This window comes from Pristis pectinata, chromosome 17 (genome assembly GCF_009764475.1).
Source record: "Pristis pectinata isolate sPriPec2 chromosome 17, sPriPec2.1.pri, whole genome shotgun sequence".
Taxonomy (NCBI): Eukaryota; Metazoa; Chordata; class Chondrichthyes; order Rhinopristiformes; family Pristidae; genus Pristis; species Pristis pectinata.
Window position 1 is genome coordinate 31,145,419 of NC_067421.1, and position 23,551 is coordinate 31,168,969.

The 23,551-nt window shown below is 42.7% G+C and overlaps 1 protein-coding gene across 4 annotated transcripts in view; it reads right to left on the reverse strand.

Annotated features, from left to right (window-relative positions):
• Positions 1-23,551, reverse strand: part of LOC127579399 (uncharacterized) — a 208,216-nt gene that overhangs the window by 147,908 nt on the left and 36,757 nt on the right. Inside the window, exon 1 of one of the 4 annotated variants that reach the window (XM_052032173.1) lies at positions 7,392-7,464. The exons of the other annotated variants lie outside the window; for them this stretch is intronic. The gene's annotated coding sequence lies outside the window, so the exon portion shown is untranslated. Of the gene's footprint in view, positions 1-7,391; positions 7,465-23,551 lie in introns of those variants that run through there. 4 annotated transcript variants of the gene reach the window in all.

Here is a 23,551-nt window from a genome sequence, read left to right on the forward strand (position 1 = left end):
AAGGCAAATATCTTAAATTTTCAACAAAAAGAACAAACTGTAATTCTAAAAGAACAACTTTTATTTGCAGGTGGGCGCATTTAGTCCCTAATCACACTCATGTGTTATGCCAACATCTGCAAAATATATTCAATCCCCATAGTAGTTACCAAGGATACACTTGATTAGACTGAGTCCCAGAGGCATGGTATGAATCGAGGAGATGCCAAGAGACTACTTCCTCAGTAGAAAAGTCTAGAAGTTGGGGTTCCAGAGTTAGGGCAGGGCATTGGCCAATTAGGACTGAGTGAGGGGAAATGTATTTACTCAAAGCTTTGTGAACCATGTCACTCTTTGCCCCAGAGGGCTGTGGATGCAGTCATTGGAAGGATTCAAGTCTGAGATAGACAGACTCTCTGGGCACACAGGGAATAGTGAGGTACAGGGACAGTGTGAGAAAATGGTGTCAAAGTAGAAGATTGCCCATAACCTTAATGAATGCTTTGAAGGCTCACTAGAGTGGTTCCAAGTGTGGTATGTTTGATTGTATACACTGGGTTGTATTCTCTGGAGTTTTGGGAGAATGAGGGGAGATCTCATTGAAACACAAAATTCTCAAAAGGGCTTGACATTTAGATGTAGAATGGTTGTTTTCACATCTTAGTTTCAGAATAAGGGGGAGGCCCTTTCGGAATAAGAGGAGGAGAAGCCTTAATGTGGTGAACTCTGGGTGGCTGTGGAGGATCAGTTATTCCATTCATTAAAAACAAAGGTCAATAAGATTCTTGGACATTAAGGGAATCCAGGGGTGCCAGGATGGCGCTGGAAACTGTCATGGAGGTAGGACAGCCATGATCTTAATGAATGGTAGAGGACGCACCAAGTGCTGGATGACCTACTCCTGCTCATATTTCTATGAAGGTTTGATGGACCCCACAGGCTGCTCCTGCTCCTGTTTTTAAGGACAAATTGTGATGAGATCCAACTGTAGCAATGCTTTCACCAACAAACAAAAGCCAACCTGGATTTCCTTGTCACAAGAGATCCTGCAGATGCTGGAATCTGGAGCAACACACACAAAATGCTGGAGGAACTCAGCAGGTCAGGCAGCATCTATGGAGAGAACTAAACAGTCGACGTTTTGGGTAGAGACCCTCCTAATGAAGGGTCCTTGAGACAGCTATCATTGCGTTCCCGCGATGGTGAACTGCTTCCTTGCCTTTCAGCAGATACTGCTCTGAAACTAATTGCCAGGACAGACCACCAAATAAGGAGTTTTGTGGGAGGTATGTCCGCGAGGTTTTGGTCAGCCCTGTATTTTGGTGATACAGCTGAGATGGGATCCCCATAGTGTGCAGAAATGTAGGTGTGATCCAATGGCTACCACTCACTCCTTGGTGCTGTCACTGATACTTCAACTCCCTGTGATGTTGGCCTTAGAAATTACCCCATCACGTCAGGAATCCCCATGGTCAGTTGCGTGAAGCCAGGTGACCTCAGGAACACCACTGGGAAATATTTAGAGGATTGCTTCTGCTGCTTTGAATCAAAATGCCAGCAAATTGCACGGTAGTTCTGATCTCTTTGAAGGTGCTCTCTCCTAACTCCCACTTCACCATCAGTAGTCATTATAAAAAGGCAAAAGCTGCAACAGATATCGTGCCAAGATTACAAGTGCTTAAAGTGACTTAAATATCAGCCACCTGAAATAAATGCATGTTTCCCAAGGCAGAGCGACAGGGAAATGCTATTCTCTAGGGAAATAATACTCATATTAGCAAAACATCCCCAATGAGTTAACCAGAATGTTTAACACAGCTACCCACAGCTTCCTCGATTATCCCCCAACACTTCCACTCCAACTCCTTCAAGGACTCTATTCCAATCTCTCAATTCCTCCATCTCCATTGCATTTGTTCCAATGAGGAGACATTTGGCGTGTGCACCTCTGCAATGTCTTCTTTCTTCCTTATTGGTATTGGTTTATTATTGTCACGTTTACCGAGGTACAGTGAAAAACTTGTCTTACAAACTGATCGTACAGGTCAATTCATTACACAGTGCAGTTACATTAAGTTAGTACAGAGTGCATTGATGTGGTATATGTTAAAAAAAACAATAACGGTACAGAGTAAAGTGTCACAGCTACAGAGAAAGTGCAGTGCAATAAGGTGCAAGGTCACAACAAGGTAGATCGTGAGTTCATAGGTCATAGTCCATCTCATTGTATAAGGGAACTGTTCAATAGTCTTATCACTGTGGGGTAGAAGCTGTCCTTAAGTCTGGTGGTACGTGCCCTCAGGCTCCTGTATCTTCTACCCGATGGAAGAGGAGAGAAGAGAGAATGTCCCGGGTGGGTGGGGTCTTTGATTATACTGGCTGCTACGCCAAGACGAGAGGTAAAGACCTCCAAGAGGGGACCTCCAAAGAGTCCAAGGAGGGGAGGCTGGTGTCCATAATGCGCTGGGCTGTGTCCACAACTCTCTGCAGCTTCTTGCGGTCTTGGGCAGAGCAGTTGCCATACCAAGCCGTGATACATCCAGATAGGATGCTTTCTATGGTGCATCGGTAAAAGTTGGTGAGAGTCAAAGAGGACAAACCAAATTTCTTTAGCCTCCTGAGGAAGTAGAGGCGCTGGTGAGCTTTCTTGGCTGTGGCATCCACGTGGTTTGTCCAGGACAGGTTGTTGGTGATGTTCACTCCCAGGAACTTGAAGCTGTCAACCCTCTCGACCTCAGCACCATTGATGTAGACAGGTGCATGTACACTGCCCCCTTTCCTGAAGTCAATGACCAGCTCTTTAGTTTTGTTGACATTAAGGGAAAGGTTGTTGTCATGACACCATTCCACTAAGCTCTCTATCTCCTTCCTGTACTCTGACTCATTGCTGTTTGAGATACGGCCTACAACGGTGGTATCATCTGCAAACTTGTAGATGGAGTTAGAGCAGAATCTGGCCACACAGTCATGAGTGTGTAGGGAGGAGAGAAAAGGGCTGAGGAAGCAGCCTTGGGGTGCACCAGTGTTGAGAATAATCGTGCCGGAGGAATTGCTGCCTATCCTCACTGATTGCGGTCTGTTTGTTAGAAAGTCAAGGATCCAGTTACAGAGGGAGGTGTTGAGTCCTAGGTCTCGGAGTTTGGTGACAAGCTTGCTTGGTATTATTGTATTGAAGGCAGAGCTGTAGTCAATAAACAATAGTCTGACGTAAGTGTCTTTACTGTCCAGATGCTCCAGAGCTGAGTGAAGGTGGCTTCCCCTCTACAGAGCCCTTGTCCACATCATCTATTTCCCATACCTCTGCTCTCACCTCCTCTCCACCTGGAGAGAGTTCCACTTACCTTCAACCCCACCAGCTTCTGCAATCAACAAATCACCCTTTGCAATTTCTACCAGCTCCAACAAGACTCCGCCACCAAACACATATTCCCCTCCCTCCTCTTTCACCATTTTGTGGGGATTCTTTCACGACTCCATGGTCCACTCTTCCATCTCCACCAACCACCCTCCGTCACGTAGCACTTTCCCACGCAACCGCAGGAGGTTCACCACCTGTTCTTTCACCTCTTCCCTTCCCGCCATCCAGGAACCCAGACAGTCTTTACAAGTGAGGGAGCAATTCATTTGCACTTCTTCCTCCTACTGCAGTCAGTGTACAAGATGTGGCCTTTTCTACATAGGAGAAACCAAACGCAGATTGGATGACTGCCCCGTGGAGCACCTGCACTCGATCTGCAAAAATGATCCTGAACTTCCAGATGCCTGTCACTTTAATTTACCACCTCATTCTCACCCTGACCTATTGGTCTGTGGCCCCCTGCACTGTTACAGTGAGACCCAACACAAGCCCAAGGAACAACACCTCATCTTCTGTCTGGGCATGTTCTAGCCTTCCAGACTGAATTCTCCAACTTTAGATAATTTGCTCTTCTTCCTGTCTGGAAGAGAACTGGTTTGCCTGCTTTCCTTTTATCTTTTCCTCATTATGTATATAGCCTTGCCTGTTGGACATGTGCCAGTAGGTCAGAACAACAGTCAGAAGTAGTTATACAGCCGTAGTAGCTGATCCCACCTGCCACATGACTTCACCCCATCAAAGGAATTCTCTTTGTTCCACCTATTGCCCTCCCCCACCTTCGCTGTGACCTGGACTAACTTGTTTTCTCTTCTTCAGGTCTGATGAAAGGTGCTTCATCTGCAATATTGACTGTCTCATTTTCCACAACTGCTGCCCGACCTGCTGAGCTTTTCCAGCATTTTCCACTTTCTGTTTTTACTATCACGAAGGCTTAGCTTTTCTTGTCCAACTCACGTCTGTCTAGCCTGCAGACAAGTCCATCAAACTTACCATTAATGACACATTGATGAAAAACACTATCACAGCATCATAGTGTTTTTCATCCAGATTCCAGCATCTGCAATCCTTTGTTTCTCCATTAACGACATATTACCCAGACCAAGCAGCTTAATGTGCTGGTAACTGCCCCCATTAAGCCATCTTGACTCGCCCTATCACAAAGATTCCTTTTGTTCTACACATCCCTCCTCCACATTCTCTCCTATTGAAAACTAACTAGTATCTCTCACTTTCCCATGCGTTGCTGCCTGGCTCAGCATTTTCTGTTTTTAAACCAGAATTTCAGGGTAAGATACAAGTTTTTCTTCACCCTTACTGACCACTGTATCAAATTTCAATGTGCTTACATGTTTCCATACATTTTACATTAAATGTTGGAAAATTCCATATAATTCCCACTTGCTTTGTGGGAATCAACCTTTTCCAAGTTGAGTTGGTGAAAAGGGTGAAGGTGAAGGAAGTTATGGCCCTGGCCTGATAGCAGTGATGGGAATGATTTGATTAATGATAAGTACCCACACATAAACAGGAGGTTTTTCTTGCAGTTTATTGCTAACAATGCACTTATGAAACCCAGTTACACCTGTGTCATTCAACTGGAGGATGATGTACAAGCACTGATGGGCAAGGAATAATGGGAATGAAAAACACTATGATGCTGGAGGAACTCAGCAGGCCAGGCAGAACTAGTGTTTTTCGTCTAGATTCCAGCATCTGCAGTCTTTTGTTACTCAAGGAATAATGGGGACAAGCAGACTTTAGCAGTTAAACACTCCCAGTCAGTGAACAGGGAGCCTTGCAGAATACAAGTACAATACAAGCAATGGAGGTCTTCATAAGATAAGATCTAAGATATCTTTATTAAACACATGTACATCAAAACACACAGTGAAATGCTTCTTTTGCGTAGTGTTCTGGGGGCAGCCCGCAAGTGTCGCCACACTTCTGGCGCCAACATAGCTTGCCCACAACTTCCTAAACCCGTATGTCTTTGGAATGTGGGAGGAAACCGGAGCACCCAGAGGAAACCCACACAGACACGGGGAGAACGTACAAACTCCTTACAGACAGTGGCCGGATTTGAACCCGGGTTGCTGGCGCTGTAAAGCGTTACGCTAACCACTACACTACAGATCATCAATTTAAATGGCATACCTTCAAACTGATAATCAGTAGGCACGCCAGAGCTGATGTTTGAAAGCCTGCTGTGAAACTGGGCACCATCCAACCATTATTTTTAATTTATCTCATCTTTCAATCTTTTCAGTTCTTTCAAGTTTGGTGGTGTCCCTCATTACGGATGCCAGTTTTCTTACTTCAATTTAAAGAGAAAAAATATTGATGCTTTAATTACCTGTTAGAAACAGGCTTTAGAATAAGAGATATTCCATCATGCTAAAAGTAATCTCATTTTAATTCTCTCAGAGCAAAACAAAATACAACGAGAAGTGCAGTAAGCAGAAACTGGAGATGATCAAAGGTGTCTGATTAGCCTAAACTTAAGTGGATTAATCCTTTCAATGTCGGCACTGAGTTTATGAACAATTAGACAACATCTTCAACAAGAGATGCAAGCTTCTCAGATTCAAAACAGATAGAATTTTTTTCCACATTATGCCACCACACCGTTGCTGCAATTTGCCTACTTGCTCCTTTAAACCATCCAAGACTATTGATGATCGTCTGAGAACTTCTGTTCCCATCTGATTTCAGAAGCTATTAGAATTTTTTTCCACATTATGCCACCACGCCGTTGCTGCAATTTGCCTATTTGCTCCTTTAAACTATCCAAGACTATTGATGATCATCTGAGAACTTCTGTTCCCGTCTGATTTCAGAAACTAAGCCAAGTAAATCAGAACTTAGTTGGGAGAATACCTGGAAAATCCCAGGCACCGTAGGCTTTAACTGGAGAGCAGACAGACTCCGCCAGGTCACTCTGCCTGATAATCACCTATGACACAGCTCTGGGACTGAACTGACTTTAAACCATCTGTGCTCCATGCCCAGGAGAATTAGGAAGTAGTTCCCAAAGTGCAAGAGCGCCTGGGGCAGTGCTTACTCTCCCAGTACCCTGATTCCCCAAGTAGAATTTGTCACTCCCTTCTCTCTCATTGGTTTTTCTAATTTCCCTTTAAATGCATCTGTTTTAACTGGTCTCTGCAGCAGAGAGTTGTAGGTTCTCATCACGCTCTGGGTAAAATTTCTTCTGAAATCTGTATTGGATTTTTTGGAGACATCTCACACTAGCAGCCCCTAGCTTTGGATTCTCCCCTAGAAACTGAAACATGCTCTGTACCTTACTATTAAATATTTTCATAATTTTTAAATCATACTTTAAGAACATCCATCAACTGCTGAATGGCTGTTGCAAAACACAGTAACATCACTGATTTGAGCTCTGCCCTTCCAACACTTGAAATCCAACTCTGATGGTAAACAGTTCAGTTTCATCTCTTTTTGGGTATAAAGATACAACCACATGAAGGTTATGGCTGTCCCACTTGGGCTGAAATGAGCACGTATAGGCCTTCTGAAATAAAGATTAAACATAAGAATTACTGCCACCTTGAAGATGAATTCTATAAACAGACTAAAACTAAGTTAAACCCAAAAGACATCCATACACACGCACTGAGGTTGTGGTGTTGCATTTCGCCTTCTCTTTGCACTGAGAAGCAGGATAGCATCTTCCTTCATCTGCACAATAAACAGGGAGACTAATGTTCCACAGGCACCGAGGATGGAAGTAAAAACATACTGTAGCTTTGTTTAGCATTATGCTTTTTTTTAAGAACACAATCTGCACCTTTTCTATGTGCTTACTCAAAAAACGTATCGCTGGAAACTGCTACTAAGACGCTCTTTCCAAATCTAGTTTGCTAGCATAACCATTTTATTGATTATAAGGATTTTGCTTTCTGTTCAAATGTTTAAAAGCACAGGTCTGTGCACAAATATTTTAACCTAACTGTTTTTGACCCAAATGTACAGGAAAAGATGCTAACAGAAATTATTGTAACAGGATCGATTTAAAGTGGAAAAAAAAACTTACACACTGTACAAGTAGTTTCTCAGAGAATGCAGAGTGCGAGTCAAAATCATCCACACAGACCCACAGGAGCTTGGACATCCACGATCAGCTGCAACACATTGTATCCATTCCTCAGAAAACAAGAGTCCAGTTCTGAGCCAAAGACTCAATGACATCATCATGCCATTCAGAAGTAGAACAAAGCATTGCAGCTTCAAAGCTCAAGGGTACTAGCTGTTTTGATGCTGCTCATCGGAGTTTAACGCTTTGTCTGGGCACAATGCCCAAAACATGCACAATTGCACTCCCCACCCCCCTTCCACCCACTACCAGCCGAGCCACACTCACACAGTTATACGGTTACTGCCCTTGCACCTAATCACAATGGTTTTCAATAAAATTAGCAACCACCTCAAGGGAACCTTTAATGTGAATTTCAAAGCTTTCGTCCAGCCAGTCATTGCCAAGTCTGCCTCCAGTCTATTCAGATTCATAGGAGCTTGATTTATGCTATTGACTTCTAGTCTACTATTTCAACCAAAAGTTAGATAAACCTGTGTGGTTTTATAGCTAAATTTAAGCAAAATTCCTGGGACAAGAGCAGGTGAAAATTCAAATGGTATAAAGGTTTCATCTTTGCAAATTGCACAATGCTTGAACACGCACAGAAACAAGAGTACATTCTGAAATGCTCCATCTCATTATCTGCTTCAGTAATTGCCAATTATTATCTGGCCACAGAGTGAGCTGAGGGAGGCATGAAAACTAACCCAGGTAGAACCCTGACATTTCGTTGACCAAAGAACTTTCTGGTAGCTTTGGAAGCCAGATGGGTCTTTTAATGTTTTTGGAGACCCTTATGTCGAGCTCTGCAGAGTGCAGGATTGATCCCATTTGAACTATCAGGCAAAATCCAAACTTAAGCACAGTATTTCTTTGATTTTTTTTTAGTCTTACAGAAACCTGGGCTATTTAAAAAGAAACACACTTGGGTCTGTATAAACCAATAAATGCCCCAACAGACAACAATAAGCTTAATGCCACTGTTTGCCAAATTCAGTGATCTGTTCCTTCTTGAACTCACAGATCAACACATGCAGACTATCGTGTGATGGAACCATTGGGAGCTGGATCAATTATCACAGAAAATGGATACAGGCACTGTGAAACACTGCCCAAACTCCACCCTGGGATGGACCATCAGGAAACACTTGCAGCACTGTGACTGTTGGATCCATTTCTGCAGAACAATTTCAGAGCTGGTAATTATTCAAATTATATTTAAAATATTTTGGAGTGAGCACCACCCAGAATTGGTTTTGTTGCAATATTTCAATAACTGTTCATACAAACAGAGCATCAGACCCTTCAAACCATATGCTACTGTGTCGATCATGATAAATGAATGGGGAACAGACACTGGTGTTCAGTACTGGTCAATCAGTGCTCAGTGCAGTCCTTCACCTGAGGGAGGAGGAGTTAAGGGAAAGATAGACACCCCTATGAAATGTTCCAAGTCTAAGCCATACAGACTTCCAACACCCTCAAAAGGAATCAAATGGTTAACATTCACCAATTACCTCTATTGCTGAATCCAGCAGGTGCTTACAGCAGAATGACTAACAAAAAAAAGGCTCCATGAAAGAAAAAGTGATCTGAAAGCTGTCTTTGTGTGTGGGAGGAACAGCTTATTTCTAATAATCTGGGGCTTTGTGAAGCTTTAGGTCCCACTAATTGCACCATTTGAGCAAATGAACAAGCTGGGCCACTGCCAATCTATTATAATGTCCCTATGGTTACCAAGACGAGGAAGTCATAAGTCTCCATCCACCAACAAAAAGTTCCTCTGCCTTAGGTTTTTTTGTAGTTTTCCACCATTCCAATTTTTCCTCAGTGTTGATGAATTTTGACGAGTGCCTGGGCACAGGATAGTAACTTGCCCAAGCACCAAAGCTTCGTCTGTGTGCCTTCCCACTCAGAGGCCGTTTGACTGTGAAAGGCCATTGCACCTGAGCTGGTCACAATCTCACACATACTTACACTCATTGTCACCAGAATCACAGCACCACCATCAGAAATACCAGCTCTGTGTATTGTTTCCCTTCCTTAAGATATCTTTATTAGTCACATGTACATCGAAACACACAGTGAAATGCATCTTTTGCGTAGTTCTGAGGCAGCCCGCAAGTGTCGCCACACTTCCGGCGCCAACGTAGCATGCCCACAACTTCCTAACCCGTACGTCTTTGGAATGTGGGAGGAAACCAGAGCACCTGGAGGAAACCCACACAGACACAGGGAGAACGTACAAGCTCCTTACAGACAGTGGCCGGAATTTGGAACCATTTGGATCATTTGGGATCTTTTGGATCAATTTGGACTCTTGATAGTGAAGAAGGTTATCGTAGATTACAGGGGATCTTGATCAGTTGGGGAAGTGGGCCAAGGAGTGGCAAATGGAGTTCAATACAGTTAAGTGTGAGGTGATGCATTTTGGAAAGTCAAACCAGCGTAGGACTTATACTATGAATAGTAGGGGACCAGGGAGTGTAATGGAACAGAGGGACCTAGGAGTACAAGTGAGAGTTTGTTGAAAGCGACATCACAGGTACATAGGGTGGTGAAAAAGGCATTTAACACACTGGCCTTCATTAGTCAGGGCATTGAGTTGGGATAGTATGTTGCAGTTGTATAAGTCGTTGGTGAGGCCGCACTTGGAGTACCGGGGGCAATTTTGGTCACCTGTTATAAGAAAGATGTGGTTAAACTGGAAAGAGTGCAGAAAAGATTTACGAGGATGTTGCCAGGACTAGACGGCCTGAGTCATAGGGAGATGTTGCCTAAGTTAGGTCTTTATTTCTTGTAGTGTAGGAGAATGAGGGGTGATCTTATAGAAGTTTATAAAATCATGAGGGGCATAGATAAAGTGGATGGTAGCAGTTATTTCCTCAGGGTAGGGGAGTCCAATACTAGGGGGCATAGATTTAGGGTGAGAGGGGAAAGATTTAAATGGGACTTGAGGGGCAACTTTGTCACGCAGAGGGTGGTGAGTATATGGAACAAGCTGCCAGAAGAAGTGGTTGAGGCAGGTACAATAGTGTCATTTAAGAAGCACTTGGGTAGTAATATGCAAGGGTGGAGCTTAGAGGGATATGGGCCGAACATAGGAAATTGGGACTAGATAGGTGGGCACCATGGTCAGCACAGACTGGTTGGGCCGAAGGGCCTGTATCCATGTTGTATTGCTCTATGATTCTATGACTAAGAAATAACAAGGGCAGAAAACATTAGAGTAAGTTATTTACAGACCACCAAATAGAAGTTGTAATATTGGGTGTGGCATAAATCAAGAATTTAGAGGTGTGTGATAGGAGTATAATAATCATGGGAGACTTTAACCTGCTATATTGACTGGACAAATCAATTTGCTGTAATTGGGTGGAAGATGAATTCATGGAATACATTCGTGATGCTTTTACAGATCAATATATTGAGGGACCAACTAGAAAAAAAACTATTTTGAATCTCGTTTTTTTGCAATGAGAAATGGTTGGATTAGTAATCTTAATGGGTCTTTGGAGGGGAGTGACCATAACATAATAGAATTTTACACTGATTTTAAAAGTGATGGAGTTCATTGCAAAATAAGGGTTTTAAATCTTATCAAAGTAAACTATGACAATATGAGAGGAGAGTTGGCTGTGGTTGAAAGAATACATTGAAAGGCATGACAAGTGGACATGCAATGGTTAGGATTTTAAAAAAATAATGCACAAATTACGGGAAAAAAAACCTCCTTTAAGACAGAAAAGGCTGACCAGAGTATTTAAAAATAGTATTAATTTAGAATAGGCTTGTCAGAAATAGCAGCAGGCCTAAGAACAGGGAGTATTTTAGAACTCAGCAAAAGAGAACTAAGGAATTGATGAACAAAAAGATTGAATCTGAGTGTAGACTGTTAAGAACCATACAAACTGAAAGAATTTGATAAGTACATAAAAAGGACTAGTAAGGGAAATGTGAGCCTCTTCCAGACGGAGATGAGAGAAATTATAACGGGGAATAAGGAAATGACAGAGAAATTAAATAATTACCTTGCCCCAGTCTTCACGGAAGAAAACACACAAATCCTGTTGGGTCCAGTGAAAAGGGGGAATTGAAGAAACTGGGTATTAGTTAAAAATAGTACAAAAGTTGTTGGTGAGCTGTAAAACTATAAATCCCAAGAACCTGACGAGCTACACCCTAGTTTTTAAAGAGGTAGTTTCAGAGGGAGTGGATGCTTTGGTTACCTTCTTTCAAGGTTCTGTACATTTAAAAATTTTCCTATGGATTGGGCCATGGCAAGAGAGCCCCTGAAGTATTATGTACAGAACTGGTCTCCTTACTGAAGGAAGGGTATATTTGCCATTGAGGGAGAGCAGTGAAGAATCACTAGACTGCTTCCAGGGATGGTGGGTTTGCTGAATGAGGAGAGATTGATTGGGGCAGTATTGTCTGGACTTGAGACAAACATACAAAATTCTTAAAGGATTTGATGGGCTAGATGCAAGGAGAATGTTTCCCCAGACTGAAAAGCCTAGGAACAGAGGACGTAGTGTGAGAATAAGCAATTTAAGTCTGAGGTGAGGAGAAATGTCTTCACTCAGAGGTTGATGAACCTTTGAAATTCTCTACCTTGGATGGCTGTGGAAGTGCAATCCTGTTCATTCAAAACAGGAATCATTAAGTTTCTAGGTATTTTTTGAAATCAAAGAAAATGGGGATGGTGCAGAGGTAAAAGTCGCAAACTTGATGTATAGCAGAGTAGGCTCAGAGCCAGATGGCCTACTCCCGTGTCTCTTTCCTGCTTAACTGTAGTGAAGTCACCAATGCTTTGATAAGAATTTCTTTTTATGCAGACTCTACAGTAGATTAGCAGTTAAGAAATCCTATATATTGAGCTACCTCATACAAACGTGGAATGATTACATGGTTGTCCTCCACCTTATCACACATACGAAGAACCAGCATTCATCCAAATCCAATAATCATCTTATTAACTCTCAAGAAAGGAAGGAATTGAATCTCCATATATTGGTTTCAAGCCAATCACATAACCACTCTGCCACTTTCTTGAGATTCTAGTAAAAGTTATTACATTACCTTGTCAGGGTAAAATTGTGGGTTCAATCCCCATGAATCTTAAACCAATGGCACATCCCTCACAATTAGGTTTTCAAAACGCAGCTTCACCAGTTATAGAAGAACTTCTCCACTTTCACGACCATACACTAATAATTGTGTTTCTTATTAGTTCCTTAGTTCTCTACATTATTGTAGCAATAGTCTCAACTAAGCTTACTAATAAATATATCCTTGACTCACAAGAAATTGAAATCGTTTGAACTATTGTTCCAGCAATCATCTTAATTATAATTGCATTACCCTCCAAGATCTCTTTATTAGTCACATGTACATCGAAACACACAGTGAAATGCATCTTTTTTGCATGGAATATTCTGGGGGCAGCCTGCAAGTGTCGCCATGCTTCCGGCACCAACGTAGCATGCCACAACTTCCTAACCTGTACGTCTTTGGGATGTGGGAGGAAACCGGAGCACCCGGAAGAAGTTCACACAGACAAGGGGAGAACGTACAAACTCCTTACAGACAGTGGCTGGAATTGAACCTGGGTCGCTGGCGCTGTAAAGTGTTACGCTAACCATTACACTACTGTATCTTCTCATACTCAGTCTCTGCAGAATGATAACAACCTACCTGGAGGAGCCCAGGATGTTTCAACCTCCTCTTCTGCTCTTATAGCTAGGCATCTATAGCTATCTCTCTGTAGGGGAGTGCTGCTTAAGAGTCATTTGTGTCACTACATTTATGGTCAGAATTATTTGGACTCCACTACCATCAAGTGTAGGTTAAGACAAATGATAAAACTTTAAAATTCTTACAGTTTAAGACATGGCGTTAATAAAATTGTGGAAGTTCAGCTCACACAAGGTCAGTGGGAGCATTCACCCAATGCGCTGTTGTATCCAGACATCTTAAATTTGGATTCAAGTTCTTTGCATACTGATGTATGCAATTGGAGTTTTTCCGAAATGTGAATCTTTTTCCTTTTTATGTCTCTTCTACAACAATTTTTTTCTCTCACCATCTTCTGGTCTATTTCTCTCATTTGATTACTTCATTTGATTTAATTTAAAAAAATTCTACTTCAGTTCCAATAACCTTTTTAACCCTCCACTTCTTATTAGTTTAAATCCTCCCCCACTGCTCTGTTTGCACTCTCTGCAAGGACAATTGGGCCTCTTTGTTTCATGTGAAAGCCATCCTGTTGTTACAGCCTGGTGTTCCAGAAATCACTCCCACCCCAAAAATGTGAACCCTTCCCCACTGTAGTCACACTAACATTCCTAATCCTCTGGTTCACCTCTCCAACACATTGAGCAGGCTGCAGTGCAGAAACTGGTCTTCCTTTTCAGTCTGCTTCCCTCAGCTCCTTCCGGCAAAGCTGCTCTGCTTTAAGTCACCATTGTTATCTGCCTCAGTCTGGCTAAGTGATGTGCTCTGAGCCCTTGTTCCAGCCACTCAGGTCCCCAGAACCACCCTCTGTTGCCCTCATCCATTACATCATTTCAGTCCAGGCACATCAGTTCTAAATGTCAAACTTCAAGCACAGGACTGCAGAGTGGCTACATTCTGTACAGTATTCTGCTCAAGAGACATAATTTTCTGACAATGCAGTATAATACCCTGAGATACATAGCGGGTGTATGATGGTACACCCAGCAAACTCCATTGGTATTACAAAGGCCATCCCTTTGTGCTCAACTCAGAACACGTGTATAATATCCATCTGAACACCCAGAGACACCACATTCTCAAAGATAAAACTCCATTCACCAAGCCAGTATTAATAAACTATAAGGAAATCTTCCTTCCTTCACAAACAAATGATGAAAGTTATAACAAACAGCAATAGGATGGATTGTCTATCCAGTATGGCATGGCACAATGACAAAATCCATGCATCAGTCTGCATGATTTGCCTCAGAATGAGGTGTTTCAAACTTCAAGAATCTGATAAACTTTCCTGAAGTGGAATGGATTTCATACACTTCTGCAAATGAGAGTTTAAATTTCAAACTCTCACATTTTGCTTGATAATCTCAGGAACCTCTACTGTTGATTCTAACCAGAACACCATGCCAGGAACTTGGAGAATAAAGGGCAAATATCATTTCCAGCTTATTTCAAAACTGATCAGAATTCATACAGAATCTTCAATGGACTACTCTGGAAAACACTCATTTAAAGAATATTTGTAATTCTTCAAATCCCTGAGAAAGCAGTGACCAGTAATAGCTTGCATTTATGTTTTAGTCTGTTCCTTAACCTTCGAGAAGAGCATATTTGCAGGGGCACTGAACACCTTCTGAATGCTTATTCAAACAACTGGAATCAGGAGCAAAGCAAGACACCCGAGTATTACTGAATGATTCAATCTGTGACTATTCACAACCGAACACAGTCGTGACCTTCTGACAACCAGCAACTCATGTATTTTCAGCAAGGCGGTGCTGGACAACAATCACATGTAATACTTGTCAATTTTGCTTTCCAGTGCACAGACATGTCAACAGCATCTACAGTGGCTGAGGCCATCCACAGAGCCTAGCACGAATTAAGAATCAAACCTGGAACCTCTCTGGTCTGCATGGTTCAACTACCATTGGATCAACCAGCATGAAGAGTTTCTATTAAATATTCAGATGCCACACATTTGCTCAAAGGTGTTTTAACTAGGTTTGTAAAGTGTAGCATCAGACTACATACAATTTTCAACTCATGGACTCAGACTTACTTAATTTTGTATGAGATATAAATGCATGCCTCATCTGATATTTTGCCCTGACCTTCAAATATAATTGAAAGAAACTCCTGGATCTTAATCTAACTTTACAATCAATAGTACTCAGTCCTGGCCAGACAAAATGCTGGTGATATTTAGTCTCCTCTGTACATTGTCATCCATGAAACCTTGAAACACTGTTAACCTGATACTTATTCAGCTTTTTATAAGCAGCCAATCAATACAATTGTGGTTTCCACATTAGGTGGATTCCAAGTTCCACTCTAGAAAATAGTGAAAGCTGCATTTTTGTGCATGTCTAAGGTAGTGCTGCACTGTCAAAAGTGTCGTCTTTCAGGTGAGATGTTTAAACCAATGGACCTTTGTCCTCAAAGTTAACCCACCACACTATCTGAAGGGCAAGAAGCTACTCTGGGTGTCTTATTCAACATCTGTCCTTCAATCCACTAAACAGATTATCATTCCCTTTCATCCCCTCTCCCCCACCCACCTACCTTCCCCCTCTCACCTGGACTCACCTATCACCTGCCAATTTGTGCTCCTCCCCCTCCATTTATATTCTGGCTTCTGCCCTCTTCCTTTCCAGTCCTGATGAAGGGTCTTGACCCAAAACATCGACTGTTTATTTCCCTCCATGGATGCTGCCTGACCTGCTGAGTTCCCCCAGCATTTTGTGTGTGTTGCTCCAGATTCCAGCATCTGCAGAATGTCTGTAAGGAGTTTGTACATTCTCCCCGTGTCTGCATGGGTTTCCTCCCACATTCCAATGACATACAGGTTAGGAAGTTGTGGGCATGCTATGTTGGCGCCGGAAGTGTGGTGACACTTGCAGGCTGCCCCCAGAACACACTATGCAAAAGATGCATCTGACTGTGTGTTTTGATGTACATGTGACTAATAAAGATATCTTATCTGATCTTGTGTCATAGATTATCTGGTCATTTATTTAAATGCTAATCATGGGAGCTTGTTTGTAAAAATTGGCTGCTGTGATTCTCACCTCAATACAGTGAATTCACTTCACATGTACATCAGTGGTCGTAGAGTCATAGAGAGATACAGCACAGAAACAGGGCCCTCAGCCTACTGAGTCTGCACCAACCACTGATTCTCACTAATCCTGCCTTTTTATCAAATCCTCCCAGATTCTACCACTCACCTACATAAGCGGGGAAACTTGCAGTGGCCAATTACCCACCAACCCACACATCTTCAAGATGTGGGTGGGAAACAAGAGCACCTGGATGAAAGCCACAGTCACAGGGAGAATAGGCAAACTCCACACAGACAGGACCCAAGGTCAGGATTGAACCTGGGACACTGGCAGTTTGTGGCAGCAGCTCTACTAGCTGCAGCTGTCAGCGCCTTGTAATTTCCTGAGGACACAAAAATTGCTATATAAATATTCTTTAATATATGTATTGCTTCTTTAGGCAGGTAGGCACAAGGTTAATCTGAATGTGCCCAAACAGCACTGGCTCAGTAAGTGACCATTACTCCGGTGTCTCAATCTCATTCCGAGTTTCCCAGTGTGTGACTTCCAGTCCCTTGTCCTGTAATTTCACATATCATTATTTATGCTTGTCTGCATGCTGAGCATTAATCTCAGTTTAACAACTGTGAATGTTAACGACAAAGCCAAAGCCTTTGCAACCATGTTCAGCTTCAGTTGCTGAGTGGACACTCAATTGGCTCAACTCCCTCTTGAGATCTCACGGTCACCAAGTAAACTTCAGCCAGCTTGGTTCATTCCACATTATATCTCCAATGAACTGAGAGCACTGGAGACAGCAAAGACTGTGGGACCAGACAACATCACAGCTGTAATATTGAAAACTTGGGCGCCAGAGATAGCTACACTCCAGGCAAGCTGATCCAGCTGATCTCTACCCAACAATGTGGAAGATTGCCCAGCTACGTCAAGTCTACAAACCCAGGACAAATCCATCCCAGTTAATTACCAGCCAGCTTGATATCAAGCAGTACTTACTCACCAGTAACCTGTTCACCAATGTCCAGTTTGGATATGGCCAAGAACACTCAGCTCCAGACTTTTCCCCACAGTCTTTGACCAAATATGAATCAAACAGCTGAGTTCCAGAGGTGAGGTGGGAGTGACCTTGACATCGAGGCTGCATCAAGGTGGGATACTGAAGAGCTCTGGTAAATCTGGTCAATGGGCATCTTGTCAAGGGAGAAAATACTCCAATGGCTGGAGCCATACCTTGTACAAAGAAAGATGGTTAAGTTTGTTGGAGGTCAAACACCCCAGCAGCAGGACTTGCTGCATACAATCCTCACTCAACCACTTTCACATGCTTCACTTCCTGGAGTGGATAGAGAGGGAGACTGATGAACTCAATAAATCATACAAAATTCTGACAAGGCCAGACAGATTGGATACTGGATGCAGGAAGGACGGCGAGAGTGGGCTGTGGAAGCAGGAGTGCAGTAGGGGTTTAGACCGATGGGTCAGTCTCAGGTTACAGGGTTAAGACATTTAGGACTGAGATGAAGTAAAATTTCTCCATTCAGAGGCTGGTGAACGAATGGAATTCTCTACCACAGGGAACTACGGAGATCAAGTTGAAGTAGGAAGTACATAGATTTCTTGACGTGAAAGGGGTACAGAGAGATTGAAAATAACAGCATTGAGGTGGAAGATCATCCATTATCGTATTGAATGACAGTGCAGGCTCGAAGTGTGGTATGACCTACACTTGCTTTTTTATTTAATGTTTCTATATTTCCTCCTTCCATCATATGGTCAGGAATAATGTTTAGTCTGTGTTCATTTCCATTTGTAATTCTTTAGCAATTGCATCAGTCCACACCTGCATTCCTGTCTCACTGGCCCTCTTTGTTTCCTTCCACCTGACCAGCTTCCTTCTGTCCTGCCAAGCTCTTCTCCTTCACCACCATTTCCCAAGAATCTGTGTCTGGGTTTCCTTCCAGAAGTACATTGATGGCCCTGTTGACCCAGGCAACATTCAGGCAGGGAGTGGTTGGGAACAAGTACCATTCCACTGCTGAAGTGCCAAGCCAATCTCCAACAAAAAGATTCTAAACACTTACCCTTGACATACATTGGCACAGTTATTGTCAATTATCCCAACATCAACATCCGGGGAGTTACCGTGGATCACAGACTTCACCGGTCCAGCGATACAATACAATAGCACAGTCCTACCATGGAAAACCCTCCAACTGTCTGGATGAGAGCAACTCCGATGACATTGAAGAAGCTCAACATCTATCTCTATCCATGTTAACTTTCATTCCCACTACCTCCACTGAGCCAGAAGGATTGCAACATTTCAAGGAGTTGATTCAGCAAGGGAAACTAGGGTCAGGCCATAAGTGCCAGTCTTGCCAGTGATACGAATCAATAAACAAAAAGCTCCAGTAATCTGGCAGGAAACACCCAGTGGTGCCATGGCAGCTCAAGCAGACAAGGCTTTCCCACTTTGCAGCTCGGCAAGTTTTTCAATGGCCTCTCCCTCTTACCTGGCAGAATCACCCAAGTCAAAGTTCCAAAGGTAAGGATGGGGTGAAGGGTGGAGAGGAAAAGACAGGCAACATTATTAAGCAGAAAGAAGGTCTTCTTGTGTATAAGATTGTGAAGGGCATAGACAGAATGGGTAGCCAGCACCTTTAGCCCAGGGCGGCAATAGCCAATACCGGAGGACATCCATTTAAGGTTAGAGGAGGAATGTTCAGGAGTGATGTCAGAGGTAGGTTTTTGTTTTACACAGAGAGTGGTGGGTGCCTGGAACGCACTGCTGGGGGTGGTTGTACAGGCTGATACAACAGAGACATTTAAAAGGCTCTTAGATAGGCACATGCAAGTTAAAAAAAAAATGGAGGGTTATGGGCTGTGCAGGAGGAAAGGGTTAGATTGATCATGGAGTAGGTGTTCATGTAGTTCAAAAGGGGAGGATGGAGGCAAATATAAACTGATGGGTGACTCCACAGTCATGGTGCAGGGAGAGGGGGTCAATGGCAAACTCTGGTTACAGGCAGGAGTGGAATTAAATGAGAGTAGGTCTTAAGAACTAAGCTTTGGACGAGGGGCACTCAAGGAGTGGACCACATTTTCAAGGCCATAAGGAGGTTGAAGAGAGTCTAGTGGGAAATGCATCATCATTGCAATCACAGGCATCTGAACCATTCACTCTCAAGGAAGGGAGTTCTTTGCTCAGAAACCTAGCTGGAGAGATCCCAACATAGAACATCGGCAAAGAATGGTATGGATTAGGGATGTGGCACTACACGAAATGAGACCAAGGGGGAGAAATGAAGGTAGAAAACTTAATGCTTGACAATAGTTAATCACCCATAAATAATTCTTTATACAATGGCTTACAGCAAGGCAATTTTTTTTTAAATTGGAAGTATAACAGTCATTTATCAACATCACTTTGCATTACACAGTACCAATCAACAGCCATTGACAATGGAAATAATTATATCCAAATAATTATCTTTTCATCAAAGTCATAGTCTTCCACCCTTCCCTTTATTTACACCAATGAAAACCACACCATCTGGACAAGTTAATTTTGTGTGCACTGCACAAGCAGCAGGGTGACATAAGACCTAAAATGGCCAGAGTGCTCTTTGGGTCTGGTGTCTGAAACCAAACAAAAACAAATACACAACCAGAAAGAATGCTATGATCAGCAAGAATACAGTCAAGATCTGGCACAGTTAACCCTTCATCAAAACATCATTCTAATCTTAGTTTATCTTTGATACATAGTTGTCTTCACCAGTATTATGGGAAGGGATAGAGGGGAAGAGAAGAGAGCACAGCATCTGAAATCAGCCTCTCAGCCATTTACCTGTGCCCTATCATTTGTCATTTTATTCTTGCAAGGCAATAAGAAAAATTCCGTCACCATCCATGTGCCAGACAGATTGAATCTGATGAATTATCTTCTGCAGATTCACCAAAATGATCTGGTAATTTATATGTTTAATTCCCATCTTATCAACGATTTTGTATTCCTCCCACTCTGTACTTCTCCTGGGGTCAGTGTGTAGAAGCTCTCAGGTGACATTTTCCAATCTTCAACCATGAAGAGTCAAGCCTTCTCTTTCAGAAGGAGTAGATGTTCCTCTGCTTGTAGTTTTGTTTAGATAAGGAAGGCAAAAAAGGAACAGTAAAATTTGAAAGTGGATAATCCTGTCACAACCACGAAGACTTCTCCACAACAAACATCCAGCTTGCAACCTCTGCCATTTCAGTTTATTAAGCTTCCTGTTAGGCAGTTCTGTGTGTCACAAGATCCTGTCAAAGGTCACTTTAACAAGGGCAGGTTTTATTGTATTGGTTAAGATATCAATCCTTCCACGTCCTCCTTAATGACATCATCTTGTTTTGGCCTTACTTATGAAGGAGGCTCTTACTATTAATACTGTAAAACCAGTATCTGTAGACAAGTAAGTGTCCAGCAAAAGTGTTTATTTACTGCACAAAACTTAGGTAAGTCTCATGTTGGCTGCTGAAAGCCCAATGCAAAACTAGAAAACATGAGAGCATGCTGACATAGTGGCCCACTTCTAACACCCTTTCCTGACCAGGTTTATGCTTAACTCACAACAAGCTGCACAAGAGCCACCGCACTTGAAGAAGGCCTGAAGATTTTCAAAATGAATGACAACTCAGTCCAACACTGCCATACAAAAAAAATCTCAGTTCAGTAGCAGATGTATAGCTGGGACTTCAAGGATTCAAACAACAGAGAAATGGCTCCAGGTACAATCGCCAACTACTAACTCAGGAAATTCAGCCTCTTGAGGTGATGGACCACTGCTAAACCGGGTGTGAAAGGACAGGGCTGTGCGTCTAAGATAAGCTATGTGCTCTTGTAGACTAGACCAAGACGGCAGATTTTCTTCCCTAAAAGACATTGGGAAAGCTGATGGGCTTTTATGACAATCCAATACCATTGCAATCAGGTATTTTATTCCAGATTTATTCATTTACTTGATTTAAAATTCCCCAGCTGTTGCAGTGAGATTTAAATTGATGTCTTCAGATTACAGGCCTCTGAATTGCTGGTCCAGTAAATAAAGACTGCTACCAATAACCATCAGTAGCTGTCTCCCAGGGGACTCCTGAAAGGAACTCCACATGCAATTCATTGTCTTCTGCGCCTGTCACCAGTCGCCCAGTGGCCGTGGCAGATGCTGTTATGCAGGGGGATAACATTGACTGGGGAGCAGCTCCAGGCTCACCAGCTGGTACAACAGATGACTGCTGAGTAATCAGCAGGATGGGTGGAGCAACATTCTAGATTAAAACACATTGCACTGCCTGTCACAGTGTTTCTCAGGGTTTGTGCTGTTCTGATGTGGCATTATTGAGTCACTCAGTTTAAAGGTACCGTACTTCTCCTGGGGTCTGTGTGTAGAAGCTCTCAGGTGACATTTTCCAACCTCTAACCATGGAGAGTCAAGCCCTCTCTTTCAAGAAGGGTACATGTTATAATTTTGTTCAGATAGGGAAGGCAAAAATGGAACAGTAATTTTTGAAAGTGGATAATCCTGTAACAGTGACAAAGATATTTCTCCACACAAACATTCAGTTTGCAACCTCTGCCATTTCATTTCATTAAACTTCCTGTTAGGCTGTCCTCAAAAAGTTTACAAAAGAAAGGTAAAAAAAATGCTAAATAAGATGCACTCAAGTATCCACATTAAAACATTCAACATCAGCCTTGATATCTGATAAAATGGTCTGAGAGTAACAGCTTCGAGTTGGTTACTGCAGGAAAACCTACAGTGACATTGAAATCGCTGCATTTCCAGAAGTGCAGAGGTCACTTACTTGAAGTTAAACAGTTGGGCAGACTGGAGTGCAGTAGAAGAGTGGCTTGTTACTGACCCAGCAATTCAGAGGACTGTGATCTGAAGACATCAATTCAAATCTCACTGTGACAGCTGGGGAATTTAAAACCAAGTAAATGAATCAATCTGGGGAAAAAAAATGCCTGAAGGTAATGGTACGGGATTGTTGTAAAAGGCCATCAGTTTGATTGATGTCCTATCGTGAAGGCAATCTGCCATCTTGGCCTGGGCTACATGTGCACTTGAAGCCAAACTTAGACCTTCTCGATCTCGCTGTTCATCCAGTCCTATCCATAAGGATTCCATTTCTTGCTCAAACACTCCCTTCCAATCCTTTGTGCAGCTTTTTCCCTCTCTTTCAATGTTTCATCCTGTACCCAAAGTCTACAACCCTCATCATTTCCCATTGATACCACGGTCCAACTGTTCACTTTTTTGACAACCCTCTTTCAATACATCTCACTGGAGTAACTTCTATAATGTTAGCTCACTTGCGTAACTTGTGTCTGGTTACAGTCTTTCCTACTTTCAAGCACAAACAACTGCTAACAAGATATAAAAAATTTTGAGTTTCAGGCTAATTTTAGTGGATTAATGAAGGCAGAACAATGAAAGAACATGGAGAAAATTAAGGATGAAAAATCCCCATGTTTCCCCCATTAAAACTTATCACTCTACTTCCCCAATTTAGCATCAGACTATGCTCCAAACAGACACAGCTTGACAGAGTCATACAGCACAGAGACAGGCCCTTTGGCCCAAATGGTCCATGCCAACCAAGATGTCCATCCAAGCTAGTCTCATTTGCCAGCGTTTGGCCCAAAACCTTCTAAACCTTTCCAATCCATGTAGCTGTCCAACTGTCTTTTAAAAATTGTTATTGTACCTGCCTCAAATACTTCCTCTGGCAGCTCATTCCACAGACATACCACCCTTTCTGTAAAAAAGTTGCCCCTCAAGTTTCCATGAAATCTTTCCCCGCTCACCTTAAACCAATGCCCTCTAGTTTTTGATTCCCCGACCCTGGGAAAAAGACGGAGTGCATTCACCCCATCGATGCCCCTCATGATTTTCTACACCTCTCAGTCTCGTACGCTCCAAAATGAAAGTCCTAGCCCTGTCCAAGCTCTCCCCATAACTCAGACCCTCAAGTTCTGGCAACATCCTTGTATATCTTTTCTGCACTCTTCTCAGTTTAATAATAACTTTCCTATAGTAGGCCGACCAAAACTGAACATCTTACTCCAAGTGCAGCCTCTCCATCATCCTGTACAACTGCATCATGACCTCCCAACTCTTATACTCAATGTCCTCACTGATGAAGGCCAGTGTGCCAAAAGCCTTCTTCACCACCTAGTCTACCTGTGAGTCCACTTTCAGGGAACCATGTATTTGAACTCCAAGGTCCCTTTGCTCAACAACACTCCCCATGGCCCCACCGTTCACTGTGGAAGTC